The following is a 20,255-nucleotide window of genomic DNA, read 5'->3' as shown; positions in this document are numbered from 1 at the left end:
AAAATAAATAAACATTAAAAAAAAAAAACCCTCCTAAAATGGTCTTTGTTTCTTGCACCAAATCCTGCCTTCACCTATGAACTAGACAGAACAGCTGGAACTTTCATACTCTAAGTACTCGCTCCACTGGTTCCACCCTTGTAAATCCTTTAAGATCCCTTCCTGTAGCACTTCTCTGGGTGACTGTTTATCTTGTGGCATTTAGCACTTGGTATGTCTGACTGCCCCCAACTCACAATAAGACAGTCTCTTGAGGGCAGAGACTGTATCTTAGTTTTTGTGCATACCCTAGTGCTTATAAGAGGTGGCATATAATAGGTGCTCAGTAAACATCTGTTAAGTGAATCGATGCCCTCTATAAATAGGACAGGGACTGAAGAACTCCCTAAGGTGGGCAGTTGAGAGATCCAAGCATCCTGCCTGGACACCAGTCCAATGCCCATAACCCTGACTGCTTTGCCCATCTCTGGAACCCACATTTAGGGAGGCAAGAAGCTAAGCTCTGAGGAGAAGTAAGCAAGCCAGGTTTCTAGGTCCAGGTTTCCATCCTCCAGTTTTGGCAAGATTATCCAATTTCTTGAAGCCATACTGAATTGTAAATATGTTCTGGTCCCCAATCTGAGAAGTGAAGGTAAAAAAACAAATTTGATATAATGGTGGGAACCCATGAAGCGGCCCCGGGGAGACGAAAGTGCTCAAGTCCTGGCCTTGGTACTTACTACCTCTCTGGCCTTCAGTGAATCATTTTGCTTCTCTGAGTGTCAGTTTCTCTATCTGCAGAACGGGTACAATAAATCTGCATTGTTCCCTTGAGGCGAGGATTGAACAAGAAAATGGATCTGTATTGACAGCTGCTTTGGGAAAGGAAGTTTAGGGTGGTACGTGCTATTTTGTAACCTGGAAGCAAATGTCAAACATAGATCACCCAGAGAGGCCTGAACACAGGCACATGAGACAGACTTACTCATGGGGCAGCATGCTTGGGGCCGAGCACTGGATTCCACAGGCGGAGAGAGGAGGTTTGAATCTCAGCTCTCTACTTCATTACTACCTTCCCTGGACAGGCCACTTGAGCTTTCTGGAGCTCAGACTCTTCATCGGAAAGAGAGGGGTGTGAATCTGCTCTCTCAAAGGGTTGGGAGGACCAGTCATAAGTGAGCAGTAACTTCACTCAATGGACACTCAATACAAGTCTTTAGTATTTATTTTCCTCCTCTCCCTAGATGAGGTAGAGGCGGCCAGGAGGAGAAAAATTGGGGCAGGTGTCAGACTCCTAAGACCTGAGGGGTTTGGGAGGCTTCCTCCATGGCTGGGTCATCTCTGAGTAACCCGTGAGGAATTCTGTGGCCTAAGATCTGGCAGTAGGGACACATACTGGAGGGACACATACACTGATGCTGGATTCGGCAGAAAACCTACGGCAGATTTCAGTTTGGGGGACAAAGTAACAAGTCTTCTTTGAGGCTGGTTCTGACTCAGTCACTCTCCAGGCATCCCTCTTTTGATACTCTCCCCAGCTCTTCCGGAGGGTGAGCACCCCAAAAGGCAAGAAACTCATTAGGAAGCAAAGAAAGAGATCAGACCTCAGCTGAGCCCTCCTCTGAATGTCTCCTTTTGTTGGGAGGGGCACTAATGTGGAGGCAGCTTGAGGGAGGGGGGACCCCAAGGATGGAATTGGGAGGGGCAGGTCCTACCTTGTGGATGGGGGTCATTGGGAGGAGAAACAAACACTTCCCTCCTCTCTCCAGGAAGCTTCCCTTCCCCGCAGCTGGTGCCCCAAGGATTCCCCCCGCTCCACCCCAGGCCCTTCCCTTAGAGAGAGCCTGCTGAGCCTGGAATGAGAAGAATCTGAACTACAAACAGACCTCCCAGAGGCACCCCCAACTCTCCCCTAACCACTTCAAGCCAGCGAAAGCCTGGCTTCCTTGAGTGGGAGGCTGACTGAGAAGGAGGGCTGGGGTTTGGGCTACAGGGAGGGGCTGAGGTGGTGGTGGTGGGGGGGGCAGGGGGACTCTTCCTGGACAGGGAGAGGAGGGAAGGGTTGAGGGCAGGGGAGGGACTAGGCTATATAAGGACTATATTTTCCAAACCAAAAATCAGAATTGGTAAGAGTATACTTGCAAGGGCCATGGGATTGGGGGCGGGGGGGGGGGTAGGGATTGAAGTCAAGCCTGTCCCAGAATAATGCAAATTCTGAGGCCCCCACTCCAGTCATCCAAATATAACCCTGGAGGAGAGAAAAAAAACCCAGTCTGTCCCCTCCCCCCAGTGCTCTCTTCCCCTCGATTGGCCTCTGTCTCTGCTTATCTGATACAGTAGGTTATGGTGAGCCAGGGAGGGTCTTTAGGCTCTCCAGGGGTGAGGTTCTCCCAATCCTTAGTCTGGGCTGCAAACTGAGTCCGTGGAGGCTGTAAATGAACTTGGAGAAGTGGAGGGCAGAGGCTAGAATCAGAGGAAAGATGGAGGGACCAGCCAAAAGGACCAAAGGCAGAGGGGCCTCTCCTGTCTGCCACACTTCCCCAGACCCTGGCCTCCTGCCCGCTGTCCCCCTAGCATTCCTACCCTCACCTGGACCCAGCCTGGGGCTTTGATGTGAGTTAGCAGGGGCTGTCCATGTCCATGGATGCCCAGCCAGTGAATCAGATGGGGTGAAACCCTTAGGAGGTGACCAGGGAGGAGAGGCTGCTGGAGCTGGAAGCTGCCTTAGGCACGATGACCTCTTTGCAGGGGCGCTCTCTCCAGCTTGTATAACACAGCTCCTGCCAAGGTTGGTATAGAAAGGCACAGAGCCCACAGCGGGCTGGGGAAGGCCGCTGAAAAGGCAGCTTAAGGGCTTCCTGCTGGGTGAGAGGGATTAGGGGCCTGTGGGGAGGGAGCCAGGCAGCAAGAAAGGCACTGGCCCAAAGCCAGAGCCCCTTGGCTGTAGGCCCTCTGGGATGAGGATCCCCAGGGTGTCTAGCGGGCTGGGGTCAGCGCTCTCCACCTGGATGAGGTGCTGGGAGAATAGGGATTCAGCCAGGGCAACATACTGGGATGAGGAGATTCCATGGAGCCCCCAAAAGGAAGGGAGGAAGGAAGGTTAGCCAACACTCCTGGATGAACTAGCACACTTTTAGTCAGAAGGGGGAAGGAGGGACCGAATGGACTACCCAGCTATTTTGTCCCTTGTCCCCTCCTGGGCTGCCTCCCACATGCAAGGTTTCATCTCAGAGGCTCCCAAGCTAGGAGGGGACAGCTCTCTTTTTCTCAGGACCTCCAATGTGGAAGAGAATGAAGGGGCCCCACATGGTCCGAAGTTCCCACAGGAGCATGGATTTAGGGGAAGAGCCCAGGAGGGGCTCTTGTCACCTAGAGACCCTGGGCAGAGGCCTGGATGGGGACAGCCAGGGCTGGTCTCACCCTGGCCCTGGGCTCCACTGTCTAATGTGTGAGTTGGGATCTTGGAGGCCACACTGTGTGGGGGAAAAGACCTGTTCCACTTGTGCTTCTTGTCCGAGAGCTGACACATGCATTCTGGAAACTGTAAAGTGCTATATAAATGTGAAGTACCCAGACCCCATCATCCCTGGAGTGTGTGTGTGTGTAAAAGGATGGGTGTTCCCATTGAGAACTGGGCACTGCCAAGCCAGGTGCTTTGCATGTCTACAACCTCAAAAGAACTTTAAGAACATTGTATTATTGTTGCCCCCATTTTATAGATGAGAATACTGAGGCTTATAAGGTAATGCAATTTCACATCCAAGTTTATAGAAGTTTATAAAATGGTGCATCCAAATTAGAAGGCAAGATTCTCTGGTCTTTAAAAGGTTACCTGGCCCCAGGGTTCCTACATTTAGAGGATTTCTTCAGAGGTTTGAATCCTTCTCCTCCCTGGTTGGGCTCAGGCTTAGATCCCCAAGACCTTTCCCACTCCCACTCCAGAACAAGACCTTGAGAATGCTGGAAAAGGGGATGAAGTCTGAAACAGGGCCCAGCTGACCAGATAAGGTACACGTGGCTACCAGGGCTATTTTCTGGGAAGGGGCTCCAGCAATGGGTACTTCAAGCTCAGGGCATCCCTGGATCAGAGCTGCCCTGTCTCCCAACTCAGCTGGGCCAGCCCCCTTCTTTGTGCTCGGTTTTTTCCCACAGCCCCGCAAGGGGGGTGCTGGGATCCCAGGCCCACCCCCTCCTGCTGGGCAGCACCCCATCAAGCCCCACCATAAAAAGCTCGGCCGTGGAGGAGGAGGGGGTGTCCTTACTCGGAGAAGCCATCAGTGCCCTTCTCCCTTTCTGGGGAACAAGAAGCTTGCTAATGGCTTGGGCCCCTTCCCCAGCCCCTGGCCCCAGCCCTGGCTCCCCCAGACAAAAAGCTGCTTTACATGAGAAGAGCAGGCTGGCCTGGCCTTCCCCGGGCACTCAAAGAGGCGGTAGCCCCTGACAGCCGAGAGACTGCCCCTTCCCCCACTCCGAGGCCTCGTTTAGTTGCAATTAGCAATTCTTTGCAACCCACGGGGCTGAGGGGGGACGAGCCCCTCACCTCCCAAACCCGGCCTCCACGCCTGGGCTCCCTTCCCCTCCTCCCTCCCCACCAGTCTCCTCCTCGCTGCCCCACCCCCAGCTCACGGCTAGTCTGTCGGCTTCCTTAGAGTTCTCCAAGGAACCCAGCAACCAGAGGGGTGCTTTGGGGTGGGACAGGGTTTGTGAGGGCTGGAGGACCCCTTTCTCAACCCACACGGCCCCTTGCCTCCTCTCTTCCCACTTGCCACCCCTCTCCGAGTCAGGCTTAACTCTTGGATCAGTAGGAGGGGTGAGAGATGGAAGGAAGAGATTTTAGGACCAGGAGAGTGTGAGCTGGTGGCGTAGGGCACAGGGTGCTGAGGGAGGGGAGGAGGCCCTGGCTCCGGGAAAGTCTTCCCTGGTTGACCTGACCCTTGACACTGCAGTGGGCTCCCCCTTTCACTCAGGGCACCGCCATGTAGGGCTGGGAGCCCAGAGCCTGGACTCACCTCCAGCCAGGCAGTGGGAAGATGGTGCCATCTGGAAAATGAAATGGGGAGAAAAAGAATTTCAGGGCCCTTTTCTAGGCTCACACAAATCCACTGCTTGGTGTCCGGTCCCTGTGAAGGGTGGGGTTGGGGTACGAGTGAGAGAATGGGGGGGGAGAGAGATCTCCAAGCCTTTTAGCCCCATTAGTAGTTTCTTCCAGGGTAACTACTTTCTGCCCAAGTCTCTGGTAGTCTCTTCCTGACGCCACCAGGGGGAGCCCTAGGCACAGTGGGCGCTCCAGACTGGGGAGAGGTGGTGATGTTGTCCTGCTGGGTCTGCACTATAAGGCCTGTCCTTCCCTGAACCTACAGGACCTTTCCTCCTCCTTGGATGGAGAGTGAGAATCCCTGGAAGAGAAGACTGATCCTCTACGGGAATTCTGCTTCCGGCTTTAAAGAGTATGTGGAGGGTGGGACAAGATACCAATATTGTGGTTCAGATGGTGATCAAGGGACAAGGCCAGGTAAAGGGACTGAGGCTCCCCTGGGGTTCTCAGCTCTCAGTGCAGCTGCTTTGGAGGAGTGCAGGATTTCTGGCTGGTGTGGTCTTTTAGAGGTCTCCAGGATTTAAGAAAGCAATAGGACAGGGGTGACTTAGACGCAGAGCCCAAGGTTTGCAGCAGAGATGAGCTGGGTTGTTTTGGGGCTCCTCCATTTTAAGTACTGATATTACACCACCCACACAAATGTGTGGGGAGGGCATGGTTTAGGCTTGGGAAATAACAAAGAAAAATCTGGCCCCTTTTACCAACCTTCAGTGGACTCTCAAAACTCCTATCCTTGGATCCTGGTCTCACATCACAACCAGGGAGGAAACTGTAGACAGAGGCGCCAGGTGTTCTAGGGAAGGAATCACTTAGGATTATTTCCTGTGGAATTTGCACGTAGGCCCCTTTTGCATTCGAATCCCCCAACTTCTGTTTGGGGCAGGGGGTGGGGGGGTGGGGGAGAGTGCCCCATAAATGAAGAAGAGATGTGAGTTCCCACTCAGAGCTGAAGGGCCCAAAGGAGTAAACAGACCAAAAGATAGGAAAGCTGGGTCCTTGCCCCCAGGGGAGGAAGGCAGGGTCAGCCCCTCCAGAATCTGTCCAGGAGATTCACTGGGAGACCTGAAATCCAGATTCCTCAGAAGGGCTGGGGGAGGTGAAACGTCGGGACACCTGGGATCTTGCCTCTTCTTGCTGCTGAGGTGCTTGGGTCTCTGGACCTGAGAAGCCTGTGAGGTCCTCCTGGCCACCCACTGCCCCTGGGAGGAGGAAAACATTTAAGGGAGGTCAAGTGTTGGGATCTCTGGGCAGGAAGCCTTTGCGAGCCAAGCCGGAGGCAGGAAATGCTCCCCAAGAGTTATCCTCCCACAGCGACCTCCTCTGAGGAGTCGGGTCACTGCATTCCCCTCGGGGAGCAGCAAGGCGGAGGGTGGCAGACCTGCCATTCGCTGCCCTGCCCCCTTCCTCCCCCCACCCTGCCAGAGCCTCCCTGCTGGCCATTTCCCCAGTCCCCACAGGCCCTCCTCAGCTTTCAGTTTTTGGAGCTCCGTGCTGCCAAGAATCTTGGCCCCACAGTCAAAGCCCCTCCCCACCCCCACCCCCAAGTCGGAGGTCCACTGGCCTTGGCTCCCCCAGGAGCACTAGATGTCCCAGCCTCCCTGGTGGACTTGGGGTTCCCTCTGCTTTGCTGCTTTGGCACTTGCTGTCCCCACTGCTTCTCTCTGCGGGGTGGAATCCTGCACACCTCTGGAATTGTCACTCTGTGCTGGAAGCCTCCCTGGGCTCCTATACCACCTTGATCTCACTTCTCAGAACACACACCGCGTTTTCGCTTGGTTTTGAATTGTTTGAGATCTTGTCTGTCTGTCTGTCTGTCTTTCCACTGGGCTGAGAGATCTTATAACTCTGCCCTACAGAAACAGAAAGTGAGCTGGCTATACCATTTGAAGTGTTCTTGTAACTGTGTTAAAAAGTAAAAAAAGGACGCCTGGGTGGCTCAGTCAGTTAAGTCTCCGACTGACCCAGGTTATGATCTCACAGTTCGTGGGCTCGAGCCCCAAGTTGGGCTCTGTGTGGACAGCTCAGAGCCTGGAGCCTGCTTCAGATTCTGTGTCTCCTGTTCTCTCAGTCCCTCCCTGGCTCTTGCTCTCTCTTTCTCTCTCAAAAATAAATAAACATTAAAAAAAAAAAAGTAAAAGAAACAGGTGATGTTAATTTTGATATATTTTATTTAGCTCAATATATTAAAAAAATCACTTCTATATGTAATCCATATAATAATTTTTTAAAAATATTTATTTATTTATTTATTTAGAGACAGAGACAGCACATGAGCAGGGAAAGCACAGAGAGAGAGAGGGAGAGAGAGAATCCCAAGCAGGCTTCATACTGTCAGCTCAGAGCCCAACACGGGACTCAAACTCATGAACCATGAGATCATGATCTGAGCCCAAATCAAGAGTCGGATGCTTAACTGACCGAACCATCCAAGCACCCCTCGATATAATTATCAATGCTATATTGTATATATGTATTTTTTTTTCAAAGTAAGTCTTTGGAATTCAGTGTGTATTTTACACTTATAGCACATCTCAATTTAGATGAGTCATGTGCTCAGTAGTCATGCGGTTAGTGTTACCATATTGGACAGTGAAGCTCTAATCAGAGATGGAGCCCCATGTCTGTACTAAAAGTAGAGATAGCATGTTGTTTAAGAAGCCCAGTTGTTTGAACCAGACTTCTTGGTTGAATATTGGCTCAGCCACTAGCTGTGTGACCTTAGACCAGTCCCTCAACCATTCTGTGCCTTGTCTCATTTGTAAAATGGGCCTAACAAGCCTTATACGTTATTGTGAAGAGTATGTAAGTGCTTAGGACAACATGTGGCACATAGTAGTATTTGCTCAATCAAGGCTGGCTGTCTGGATCTCTGCATGATGAGAACCTTGGCCCCAAACAATTGTTAGCTGAGAGATTGAATGAAAGAAATAGTCCTTTGCCCTGCAGCAGAATGAAGCAGAAGCTGGTTGGGGTGAGTGAGTTTTGTCTGGAGAAATTGGAACAGGACTGGAGAAGAGAAGGCTGTGGGTGGCTGGCAGAAGGCCCTTCAGAGGGCCAGACGGAGGTTTATAGCTGTGCTGCCATGGAATTTGGAAACAGTAACAGAGCAGCATAAGGCCGATATGATTCATTGCTGAAATGAAGCTTCTGGGGTTCTAAGAAGGGAGGTCTAGAGCTCTGAAGCCTTCAAAGAGCAGGGTGAGGTTTAGAAAACCAGCCAGCAGTGGGTGATGGGGAGTTTGCTGAGTGCTTGGAGAAAGGGACGAGTTAGGGCAACTAGTCAGGCCCACCCCTCCAGCAGGTACCCTCCCTCCCTGGCGTCTGGCCTCTAGAAGGCAGCAGTTAACGGCTGCGGGCTGCATTTTGAGGCCACAGCGCCCTCTGCTGGATCTGGGGGACCTGGGGCAGCAGCAAGAGTAAAGGGTACTGGAATTTAGGGGAAGGGGTGACAAAATGCTGTGCGCGCCAACTTCTGTACCAGATAGAGTCCTTCCTGATCCCCAGATACCCCCGAGGAGATCACACAATCAGAATCCCTTGACGAGGATGGAGGAAGTTTATGGAAAATGATCAACTTCTGGGACACCTGGGGGGGCTCAGTCGGTTGAGCGTCCCACTTTGGCTCAAGTCATGATCTCGCGGTTTGTGAGTTCAAGCCCCACATCCGGCTGCTCTCAGCCTGTAGCCCGGAGCCCCCTTCCCATCCTCTGTCCCCCTCTCTCTGCCCCTCCCCGCTTGCGCTCTTTCAAAAATAAACATTAAAAAAAAGAGAGAGAGAGAGCAACTTCTGAACCTCTGAATTGTAAGTGTCCGTCCTTTATTTGCTCAGTTGGTATAAATGTGTACTATATTAATTTCTAGGGCTGAGAGTTAGAGGCAAGTAATAGTAATAATAGTATAATAATAATAATAATAATAATAATAATAATAGAGGCAAATAATAGTAATCATCATAATAAAATTAAAATAATAATATTGCTTTTGCAGCTAATGCTTATATAGCCCTACTATGTGCCAGGTGCTATTCTTCGACACAGCTGACAGACAGCGGAGCCAGACGGAACTGAGCAGCATAAGGCTCACCATAAGTCTGACACCAGTGTGTTTACTGAAACTCCATGAGATCTACTGCTTCTCAGAAATAATCAAGACTAGTTTTCTCCTTTATGCGAGATATAGTGAGGCCAAGCGCTTCAGGTATCTGGACGTTTCTCTTTTGGTTTCTGATTCTTTGACGACTGCTAAATAATTTTGGAGAAATTTGAGTTAACATTTATTGATTTGTTGTGCACTAAATGTATGCCAACCACTGTGCTAAGCCCACTGTTGGATTATCTCACTGAAGCCCCACAATAGCCCTATGAGGTGACTACTGTTATTTCCCCCCTTTTACAGATGGGGAAGCGTATTCGTTTTCTATTGCTATAAAACAAATCGCGTCAGGGGTGCCTGGCTGGCTTAGTCAGTAGAGCATCTGACTCTTGATCTCGGGGTTGTGAGTTCAAGCCCCACATTGGGTGTAGAGATTTCTTAAAAACAAAATCTTACCATTTTAACAACAACAACAAAAAAAAACCCTGCAAACCTCATGGCTTAAAACAACACACATTTAGGGGCGCCTGTGTGGCTCAGTTGGTTGAGCATCTGACTTCGGCTCAAGTCATGATCTCGCAGTTGACGAGTTTGAGCCCCGCACCAGGCTCTGTGCTGACAGCTCAGAGCCTGGAGCCTGCTTCAGATTCTGTGTCTCTCTGTGCCTCTCTCTCTGCCCCTTCCCCGCTCGTGCTCTGTCTCTCGCTGTCTCAAAAATAAACATTAAACAACAACAACAACAACAACACACATTTATTATCTTATAGTTCCTATGGGTTAGAAGTCCAAACATGGTTTATTGGGCCATGGTCTCACAAGACAGCAGTCAAGATGTCTGCTGAATTGTTTTCTCATCTGGAGGTTTCACTGGAGAAGAGCCTGTTTCCAAATTCGATCAGATTGTTGGCAAAATTCATTTCCTCCAGGGTACAGTACCGAGGGGCCCGCTTCTTGCTGGCTGCTGGCTGCAAGCCACATGGGCTTTCCCAATGTATCAGTCAGTGTCTTCCGGAGAAATAGCACCAGTAGGATGTGTGTGTGTATGTATGTGCGTGTGTGTGTATAAAGACATTCATTCCAAGAAATTGGCTTACATAATTGTGGGGGCTGGCAAGTCTGAAATCCATAGGACAGACTGGCAAACTAGAAACTCTCAGACGGGAGCTGATGCTGTAGTCTTGATGCAGAATTTCTTCTTTATTCCTCAGGAAAACTGGTTTCATTTTTAAGGATTTTCAACTGATTGGATGAAGCCCACCCAAATTACCGAGCTTAATCTTTACTTAAAGTCAACTGCTTGTTGGTATTAACCGCACCTACAATTTACCTCCATAGCAACACCTAGATATGCATGTGATTGAGTAACTGGGGACTATGGAGCCTAACCAAGCTGACACATAACACTCACCATCACACCTAACGTGACTGCTTGCTTCACCAAGCCAGCAAAGAGCGTGGGTTGGCTAACAAGAAGTCATTTTGTATGACGTGATCAACCATGGGAGTGACATCTCATCCCCTTTGCCATATTCTATAAAGTAAGAAGCAAGTCTTGGGTTCTGTCCACGATTAAGGGAAGAGGATCACACAAGGGTGTGAACACGAGGAGGTGATCTTAGAATCTGTCCACCATGGAAGCTAAGGCTCACCGAGGTTAGGGGAAAGGCCCAGCATAAGGCAGTGGTAAAGCTGGTGGCCTGTAAACCAGAAGCTACCCTGCTCTGCTCTTTGCTGGTTCTGTTTCCATGTGCTAGCCCAGACGTTGTGCCCAGGTTCCTAGCTTTGCCACATACTCTTTCCACAAAGAACTTGGCCTCTTGTATGTTTAACCATCACATACAGGCTGAGGATGCCAAATCTGGGCCTCCCGGCTCCAGATTGTCTGATTCTCATCTGCCTGTATTTCCACTTGGGTGTCGGCATGTCTCAAACAGTGTGGTGGAAAGACCCTGGTCTGGTCTCAGCCTTGGCTCAGCCGCCAGCTCTTTGAGGACGCTGGCAAATCCCTGGACCTCTGCCTCTCAGTTTCCTGGACTCCTCCCTTCTCACACCCCCAATTACTCTCTCTCCATTTACTGTCTCTCTCACATCTGGCCACCATGCTCCAGCCTCACTGCCTTTCAGTGAAAACCCTGGAGAGGCTCTCTGCTTCCACCATCTCCTTCCAATCCATTATGCTCAGCAGCTGGCATGATCACGTCCCATCCTGAAAACTTTTCAATGACTTTTCCCCGCTCTTGGCATCAACAGTGAGCTCCTCAGTCTGACCTGCCAGTCCCTGGGTGGTAGGCTCTGGTTCGTATCTCCACCCCCTTTCCTGGCCACGCAGTTCCACGAAAGCAGAGACTATGCACCCCTGTGGCCCCAGCACCTAGCTAATCACATCTTACAGAAATTATGTATGAAAGAGTAGGGTGAATCAGGCAACCCTTAAGGTTCTGTTTGTGATTCTTTTCTTCTTCTTCTTCTTCTTCTTCTTCTTCTTCTTCTTCTTCTTCTTCTTTTTTAAGTTTATTTATTTTGAGAGAGACAGATAATGAGAGAGAGAGAGAGAGAGAGAGAAAGTGAGGGGGGGCAGAGAAAGAGGGGGACAGAGGATTCAAAGCGGGCTCTGTGTTTAGAGAGGCTGATGCGGGGCTCGAACTCATGAATCGAACCATAAGATCATGACCTGAGCTGAAACCAAGAGTCGGACACTTAACTGACTGAGCCACTCAAGGGCCCCTGTTTGTGATTCTTCTAATCTGCCTGCTTCATCGAATAACACTAATCTCAAGTAGCCAGGTGTTACTGTAAATAGATTTTACTGGATCCCCAAAGGGGCCACACTAGGCCTTATTGCCATTTCTGTGACTTTGTTTCTATTCTTTTAGTGATGACGCTACAAATTACATCTTATATTTACATATAGGGCATGTTGTTTGGACCCGTCTCCTGAAAGTTTCAGTGTGCATCAAAGTCTGAAGTTAATCAATACCTTTAAAAAAAAATTTTTTTTAATGTTTATTCATTTTTGAGGGACAGAGAGAGACAGAGCATGAGCGGGGAAGGGGCAGAGAGAGGGAGACACAGAATCCGAAGCAGGCTCCAGGCTCCGAGCTGTCAGCACAGAGCTCGATGCGGGGCTCGAACACACGAACTGTGAGATCATGACCTGAGCTGAAGTCGGATGCTCAACAGACTGAGCCACCCAGGCATCCCTAATCAATACCGTTACTTACCTTTCTCCTGGACCGTGGAATACTTTAATTTCATTTATCATTTATGTTGCACATATATATATTTTTAAATTTACATCCAAGTTAGTTAGCATACAGTGCAACAACGATTTCAGGAGTAGATTCCTTAAGCTCCTTACTCATTTAGCCCATCCCCCCTCCCACAACCCCTCCAGTAACCCTCTGTTTGTTCTCTATATTTCAGAGTCTCTTCTGTTTTGTCCCCCTCCCTGTTTTTATATTATTTTTGCTTCCCTTCCCTTATGTTCACCTGTTTTGTATCTTAAATTCCTCATAGGAGTGAAGTCATATGATATTTGTCTTTCTCTGACTAATTTCACTTAGCATGATACCCTCCAGTTCCATCCATGTAGCTGCAAAGGGCAAGATTTCATTCTTTTTGATTGCCGAGTAATACTCCATTGTATATATATACCACATCTTCTTTATCCATTCACCCGTCGATGGACATTTGGGCTCTTTCCATACTTTGGCTATTGTCGACAGTGCTGCTATAAACATCGGGGTGCATGTGCCCCTTCGAAACAGCACACCTGTGTCCCTTGGGTAAATACCTAGTAGTGCAACGGCTGGGTCGTAGGGTAGTTCTATTTTTAATTTTTTGCGGACCCTCCATACTCTTTTTTCCAGAGTGGCTGCACCAGTTTGCATTCCCACCAGCAGCACAAAAGGGATCCTCTTTCTCCACATCCTTGCCAACATCTGTTGTTGCCTGAGTTGTTAATTTTAGCCATTCTGACTGGTGGAAGGTGGTATCTCATTTGTACTTCCCTGTATTTAATTTGTATTTCCCTGATGATTTATTTTTTTATTTTCTAAAAGATTTTATTTTTAAGTAATCTCTACACCCAACGTGGCGCTCAAACTTATAACCCCAAGATCAAGAGTGGCATGCTCTACCGACTGAGCCAGCCAGGCCCCCTATGTTGTACATTTTAAATTCTCCTTTTTAACCTCACTGGGCATTAGTATTATTGTTTACCCCGTCAATGCTTTTTTCGATTATGTACATATCTTTTCACTTTTTTAAGATTTTTATTTTTTTATTGAGATATCATTCACCCCTTAATTAATTAATTAATTAATTTTTTGAGAGACCGCACACAAGTGGGGGAGGGGCAGAGAGAGGGGGAGACACAGAATCCGAAGCAGGCTCCAGGTTGCAAGCTGTCAGCACAGAGCCCAACGTGGGGCTTGGACCCAAGAACCTTGAGATCATGACCTGAGCTGAAGTCAGACGCTTAACCGACTGACACACTGAGAAGCCCCTCATTCACCATTTTAAATGTGCAACTCAGTGATTTTTAGCATATTCACACAATTGTACAACCGTCACTGCTATCTAATTCCATAATATTTTTGTCTCCCCAAAATGAAATCCTGTACTCCTTAGCAGTCATTCCCCACTCTTTTCTTCCTGTAGACCCTGGCAACCACTAACCTACCTTCTGTCTGTCTCTGTGGATTTGCTGGAATCACATGATATGTGGCCTTTTGTGTTTGGCTTCTTTCATTGAATATAATGTTGTCAAGATTCATCCACGTCATAACATGTATCAATACTTAATTCTTTTTGTGACCAATTCCTTTGTATGGACAGACCACAATTTGGTTACGAATGCATCAGCTTATGGACATTTGGGTTTTCACTTTTTGGTTATTATGAAAAATGCCGCGATGAACGTTCATGTGCAAGTCTTCACTCCTTGCGTCTCGGACCTTCCATGTTTGATCACTTCTGTCTGAATTGCATCCTTTAGAATTTCCTTCTGTGAAGCTCTGCTAATGGCAAATTTTCTTAGTTTTTGCTTGTTTGAAAATTTACTCTTGATCTCTCGGTCAGAAGTTACTTATTATTTTTTTTAAGTAATCTCTATGCCCAATGTGGGGCTCGAACTCAGGACCCCAAGATCAAAAGTCGTGTGCTCCAACTGAGCCGGCCAGGTGCCCTAGAAATTATTTTCTTTCAGCATGTTCAAGATATCATTCCACTGTCTTTTAGTTTCCATTACTGCTGGTGAGAAGGCTGCTCTTAAGATTTTCTTTCTTTCTTTGTCATTCTAAAGTTTCACTGTGATATATCTACATGTGCATTCTATTTTATTTGCTCTGCTTGGGATTCTCGGGGCTTTCAGGACTTGTGGATTGATGCCTCATCAGTATTGGAAAATTCTTTGGCATTACCTTTCAAATCTCGCCCTTGCCACATTCTCTTGTCATTTCCTTCTAGAACTCAGATCAAGTTTGGTTAAACATTTTCAATGTATCCTCCACGTCTCTCAACATCTTTTCTCATTTCGCCTCTCTTTTCTGCATTCTGGGTCACTTCTGCTCCATATTCTAATGCCTTTCTGGGATCCCACTCTCTCTTAGGCTTTGCCATGGAAATTTATAACTCTCTTGTCATATATTTGTGCTATTGTTAAGGAGATTTAAAAAATATTTTATAAAGCATTTGCAGTTGCTTTCAGTGGGAAGGTTGGTCTGAATAACTTAGCCCATCATTACTAGAAATGGAAGTCCCACTGGCCTCTTTATTCCCTCCACTTGGTATACGTTCTCCCTTCCCTGCTGACTCAAACTGGAGCCATTCCCCAAAGACGGCCTCCAATTCCATGTCTTCCAGCAGCCCCGTTCTTTCCTGCCCCCTTAGAGCCTTCTTACCCCACAGCCAGAAGTGATTGTCTCCCGTTCAGTGGCAGCACCTTGGGGCTTCTCCTGAATTGTTTACTTATCAGATAAATTTATGGATTGATTTATGTCTCCTACACTAGATGACTGGTTCAGGAAATGCAGGAATTGCCCCACCACAGGCTCCAGATCCTGGCAAATCAGGGTGTGTGGTGGGGATGGGAGAAATTCAGGTTCAGAAGGGTTGAGGTAGTTTCTGATTCTGACCAGGCATCTGGGGGTGCATTCTAAGACTCCTCCCTCCATGGAGCACGTGGGTGGCTCACTTGGTTAAGCCTCCAACTCTTGGTTTCAGATCAAGTCACCATCTCACAGTTCCTGAGTTCGAGCCGCTTGCTTCGGGCTCCGCGCTGCCTGTGGAGAGTCTGCTTGGGACTCTCTCTCTCTCTCCAAATAAATAAATAAACTTAAAAAAAAAAAGGACTCCTCCTACCAACTGCTTCATTAAACCCCTGTTGGCCCTTACACATCTCCTCCTCAGAGTTGGAGATTGATTGGAGAGGGAGCCTGGGGTCTGGAAACCAGGATCTGAGATCAACTTGGGGCGGGCCAGGAAACTCGAAGGTGACTGCATTCTCTCATCACGTCAGTAGGTGGCAGCACACACATACCCATTTGCAGCCCTAGTAGCTGCTTGCACACTTCCGGGTCCACCGGGACCTAACTGGGCACTAGGAGTGTGACTGCCCTAAGTTGGACATAACTTAAGTGCCAAAACAGGATACGGTAAAGAACCTCCCCTCCAACCCTCTCCCTGTTCCCTCTCCCCTTGGGTCCCCAGCTACAGGATACCCACCACACTCCAGTCCAGTGTTTCCTGCCGGCTTAGTCTTTGCCCTTGCTGTACCTTCTGAAAGGCTCTCCCTTTCAATCAGCTCTTCTAACCATTCTCAGCTCAAAAAAAGTTTTTTGAATTGGGTTACAATGATCTTAAACTTTATATATGATAACGAGAGCCAAGGAATGTATGGAAAGAACAGAGTGAGGAAGGACTTGTGTGTGACTACCACAGTAGTGGTAGTCTTGGTAGGAAGGACTACCAAGTGTGAGAAGAGACCATGAAGGCTCTGTAATTAAATTGATACTGCATTGATATGGGAGTAGACAAATCGATCAGAAGATCAGAACGGAATAAAGAATCCAAAAATAAGTCCCACAATATATGAAATTCTAATATATAACATAGGGGGTGGTTTAGTTAATTGGGAAAAATATAAAAATGATTTCCCAATAGCATGCTTTCCAAATGGAAGAAAATAAAATAAGAGTTTCATCTTATATACAACAATGAGGCTTAGGTGGATTAAAATTTTAAATGTAAACAATAAATTCATCTCACAGCTAGTAGATAAGTTCTGGAGATCTAATGCACAATATAGTTATTATAGTAAGTGGTACTGTATTATAAACTTCAAAGTTGCTAAAAGAATAAATCTTAACTGTTCTCAACTCAAAGAAATGATAAGTATGTGATACGATAAGGTGTTAGCTAACATTGCTATAGTAATCATATTGCATACATAAATGTATCAAACCAACACATTGAATGCCTTAAATAGCATGTCTGTTATATCTCAGAAACATCATAAAATCTTGTATGAAAATCTAGGAGTCTGCATGCATGATGTAGAGTGAGAAAATATTGGGGCCCCTGGGTGGCTCAGTCAGTTAAGCATCTGACTTCATCTCAGGTCACAATCTCACAGTTCATGGGTTCGAGCTTCACATCAAGCTCTGTGCTGACAGCTCAGAGCCTGGAGCCTGCTTCAGATTCTGTCTCCCTCTCTCTCTGCCCCTCCCCAGCCCACTTGCACTCTCTCTCTCTAAAATAAATAAACATTTAAAAAAATTTTTTAAAAAGAGTGAGAAAATATTAACCAAGATTGAAAAACCTGGAAGCTGTAATAGAAAAAAACAAATAAGGGTGCCTGGGTGGCTCAGTCGGTTAAGCGCCAACTCTTGATATCAGCTCAGGTCATGATCTCACAGTCTGTGGGTTCGAGTCCCACATCATTGGGCTCCGCGCTGATGGCACAGAGCCTGCTTGGGATTCTGTCTCTTCTCTCTGCTCCTATCCCACTTGTGCACATGTGTGCATGCTGTCTCTCTCTCTCAAAATAAATAAATAAACTTAACAAAGAAAAAAAATAAATTGACTATGTAAAAGTTAAAAAGGAATCGTTTTGCAATTATATGTATAGCAAATCACCATGTCATATACCTTAAAATTATACAATGTTATATGTCAATGATATCTCAATAAAGCTGGAAAAAAGTTAAAATGGTTTGGGGATGGGAAAATAGAACATAAGCACAGTTGTTAGGTAAATGGTAGATTTACTTATTTTTTTCTAATAAATATTTTTATTTGTCATTACTTTTGAGAGAGAGAGCGCGCGCGTGCAAGTGGGGGAGGAGCAGAGAGACACACAGAATCCGAAGCAGGCTCTAGGCTCTGAGCTGTCAGCACAGAGCCTGATGCAGGACTTGAACTCGATAACTATGAGATCATGACCTGAGCCGAAGTCGGATGCTTAACCAACTGAGCCACCCAGGCGCCCCGGTAAATGGTAGATTTAGAAAAAAAATTGTAACACAAATGGCAAATCATGGGTTAATAGTTCCGCTATGCAAAAAGATTTTACAAATCGACAAGAAAAAGACAAACAACCCCATAGAAAAATGGCAAGGCCAAGAATAGGTAATTCATGGAAAAATAGTAATTTTTTTTTTCAACGTTTATTTATTTTTGGGACAGAGAGAGACAGAGCACGAACGGGGGAGGGGCAGAGAGAGAGGGAGACACAGAATCAGAAACAGGCTCCAGGCTCTGAGCCATCAGCCCAGAGCCTGACGCGGGGCTCGAACTCACGGACCGCGAGATCGTGACCTGGCTGAAGTCGGACGCTTAACCGACTGCGCCACCCAGGCGCCCCGGAAAAATAGTAATTTTTAAAAGACTCAGATTCACAAGTACACAGGGAAATGAAACATTAAGTAACAATAAGTTGTCACTTTGTACCCACCACACTGACCAAAATTAAAGGGAGCAAAGACACTTCCTGGCAGGAATATGGAGAAAGGTGCACTCTTGGGTATTATTGGACACTATTGAATGAAGGAGGTGGTGCAGCCTCCCTGGAAAATAACCCAGCAACATTTATTAAAATTAAAAAAAAAAACCCCTCCTTTAACTGAGCAATCCCAGCCTTGGGAATTTGCCCCATGGAAACAGGACCACCCATACATAGGAAGGAGAATACAAAGATGATCAATGTAGCATTAGTTGCAAAGACACTGGAAACAATGAATGCCCATCAGTGAATGGTTGAATAAATGTCCATCAGCAAATGGTTGAGCAAATGGTGACATGGCCATACAATGGCATATTATGCAGTCTTTAAAACAAAAAAAAAATGAGAGCCGTTCCAATAGTCTTGGAGAGATTTTCACAAGGTATTGTTGAGTAAGATAAGCAAGGTGCAGGTGTGAATAATAAGATACTGTTTCTTTAAAACTAACAACAACAAGGGGTGCCTGGGTGGCTGAATCAGGGTTGAGCATCTGGCTCTTGATTTCAGCTCAGGTCGTGATCCTAAGGTTGTGAGACTGACCCTCATGTCAAGCCCCATATCGGCCCCACTTACGATTCTCTTTCCCAGTTCCTGAGTGGCTCAGTCGGTTAAGTGTTCGACTTCAGCTCATGTCAGGATCTCACATTTCCTGAGTTTCAGCCCCGAATTGGGCTCTCTGCTGTTAGTGTGGAGCACACTTCAGATCTTCTGTCCCCCCTCTCCCTGCCCCTCCCCTCCACTCTCTCTCTCAAAACTAAATAAATATTTTAAAAAATGATTCTTCTCCCTCTCCCCCACTTGTGCACGTGCTTTCACTCTAAAATACAATTTTTAGATTTTGGAGACTGTGGGGGTTTTATCGCCATGTTCCTGTCTGTGGTCACCTAATCTTAGCGGATCCCTACAACTAGTTACTTGAGTGACAACCCATGGCATACTTCATGACTTACGTATTTATTACAGAGATTTATATGAACTTTGCATAAGAAAGATAATAAATTGATACTTTCTTTTCTCTTTCAACCTTTCCTCTCTGAGAAAAAGTTGCCAAGAGCAAGTCACGAACCATTCTGGTGGAAATGCTGAGCCAAGCTGGGACGGGTTACTCCCTCAACACTAAGAGAAGCCGACTCCGGGAGAAACTGACTCTCCTACGTTATGATCTGATTGTGAAAACAAAAGTCCTCTTTGTGGAACAGAAAAACATACACTCCCTCTAAACAACAGATTGAAAATGAATTTGATTTGTAAATGAGAAGACTGAGGGCGGGATACTGATTCAGAAATTCTGCAGCGTGTAATAGAAGAAATGGCAGGGAACCACTGCCTCCTGTGATTTGAAGGCCACTGTGAAGGAAAACAATGTACTGAAAGTTTTTCATATTAGGACATATATCATTGCATCACATTCATTTATCTTTCTGGATATTTTCATAGCCCTTAATAAAAAATATTAAAATAAAAAAAGGAAATAAAACACAATTTTTAAAAATTGCTTTAAGGGACCCCGGGTGGCTCAGTCGGTTAAGCCTCCGACTCTTGGTTTCGCTCGGGTCATGATCTCGGGGTTTTGTGCGTTCGAGGCCTGCATGGGACTCTGTGCTGACAGCTCAGAGCCTGCTTGGGATTCTCTTTCCCTCCCTCTCTGCCTCTTTCCTGCTCCGGGGCATGCAGGCTCTCTCTGTGTCTATCTCTCAAAATAAATAAGTAAACTTAAAAAAATAAAACCACACCAAACTTGTGTGCATTAAAAAATTGTTTATGCTGATATGTGGAAAAAATAAGCAAAAATAAAGAGAAAAAAGAGGAAAAAATCTAGTTCAGATCTTCCATGTTCTTTCACATCATCCCCTGTAAAGGAGAGTTGGCCTCTTCAGAGTTGCACCCTGAACCCACACTGTGCCCCTTACAGGCTCCTTCCTATCCCTATACCTGACTGGTGGACATTGACAATTACATCTACTATCTGTCTCCTTCAACGTCTGGTTGGTCCTGGGGGTCACAGATCATTCTTACTAAATGTCCTAGCATGGTAATCCCCAGGTTAAATATTCAAGAAGTCTCACTAAGTGACTGTTTCGTCAC

At 46.9% G+C, this 20,255-nt stretch overlaps 1 long non-coding RNA gene across 1 annotated transcript; it reads right to left on the bottom strand.

Moving 5' to 3' along the window:
- Positions 1-9,898: 9,898 nt before the first annotated feature.
- Positions 9,899-19,675, bottom strand: LOC123603827. The gene is made up of 2 exons (XR_006715060.1): positions 19,446-19,675; positions 9,899-10,379 (listed from the first exon to the last, which is right to left on the bottom strand). It is a non-coding gene; the product is annotated as an uncharacterized LOC123603827 (long non-coding RNA).
- Positions 19,676-20,255: the final 580 nt, after the last annotated feature.

Source organism: Leopardus geoffroyi, chromosome E1 (assembly GCF_018350155.1).
Source record: "Leopardus geoffroyi isolate Oge1 chromosome E1, O.geoffroyi_Oge1_pat1.0, whole genome shotgun sequence".
In the NCBI taxonomy this organism is placed as follows: Eukaryota; Metazoa; Chordata; class Mammalia; order Carnivora; family Felidae; genus Leopardus; species Leopardus geoffroyi.
Note: the sequence above shows the minus strand (reverse complement) of the source record. Positions and strands in the feature narration are given on the sequence as shown.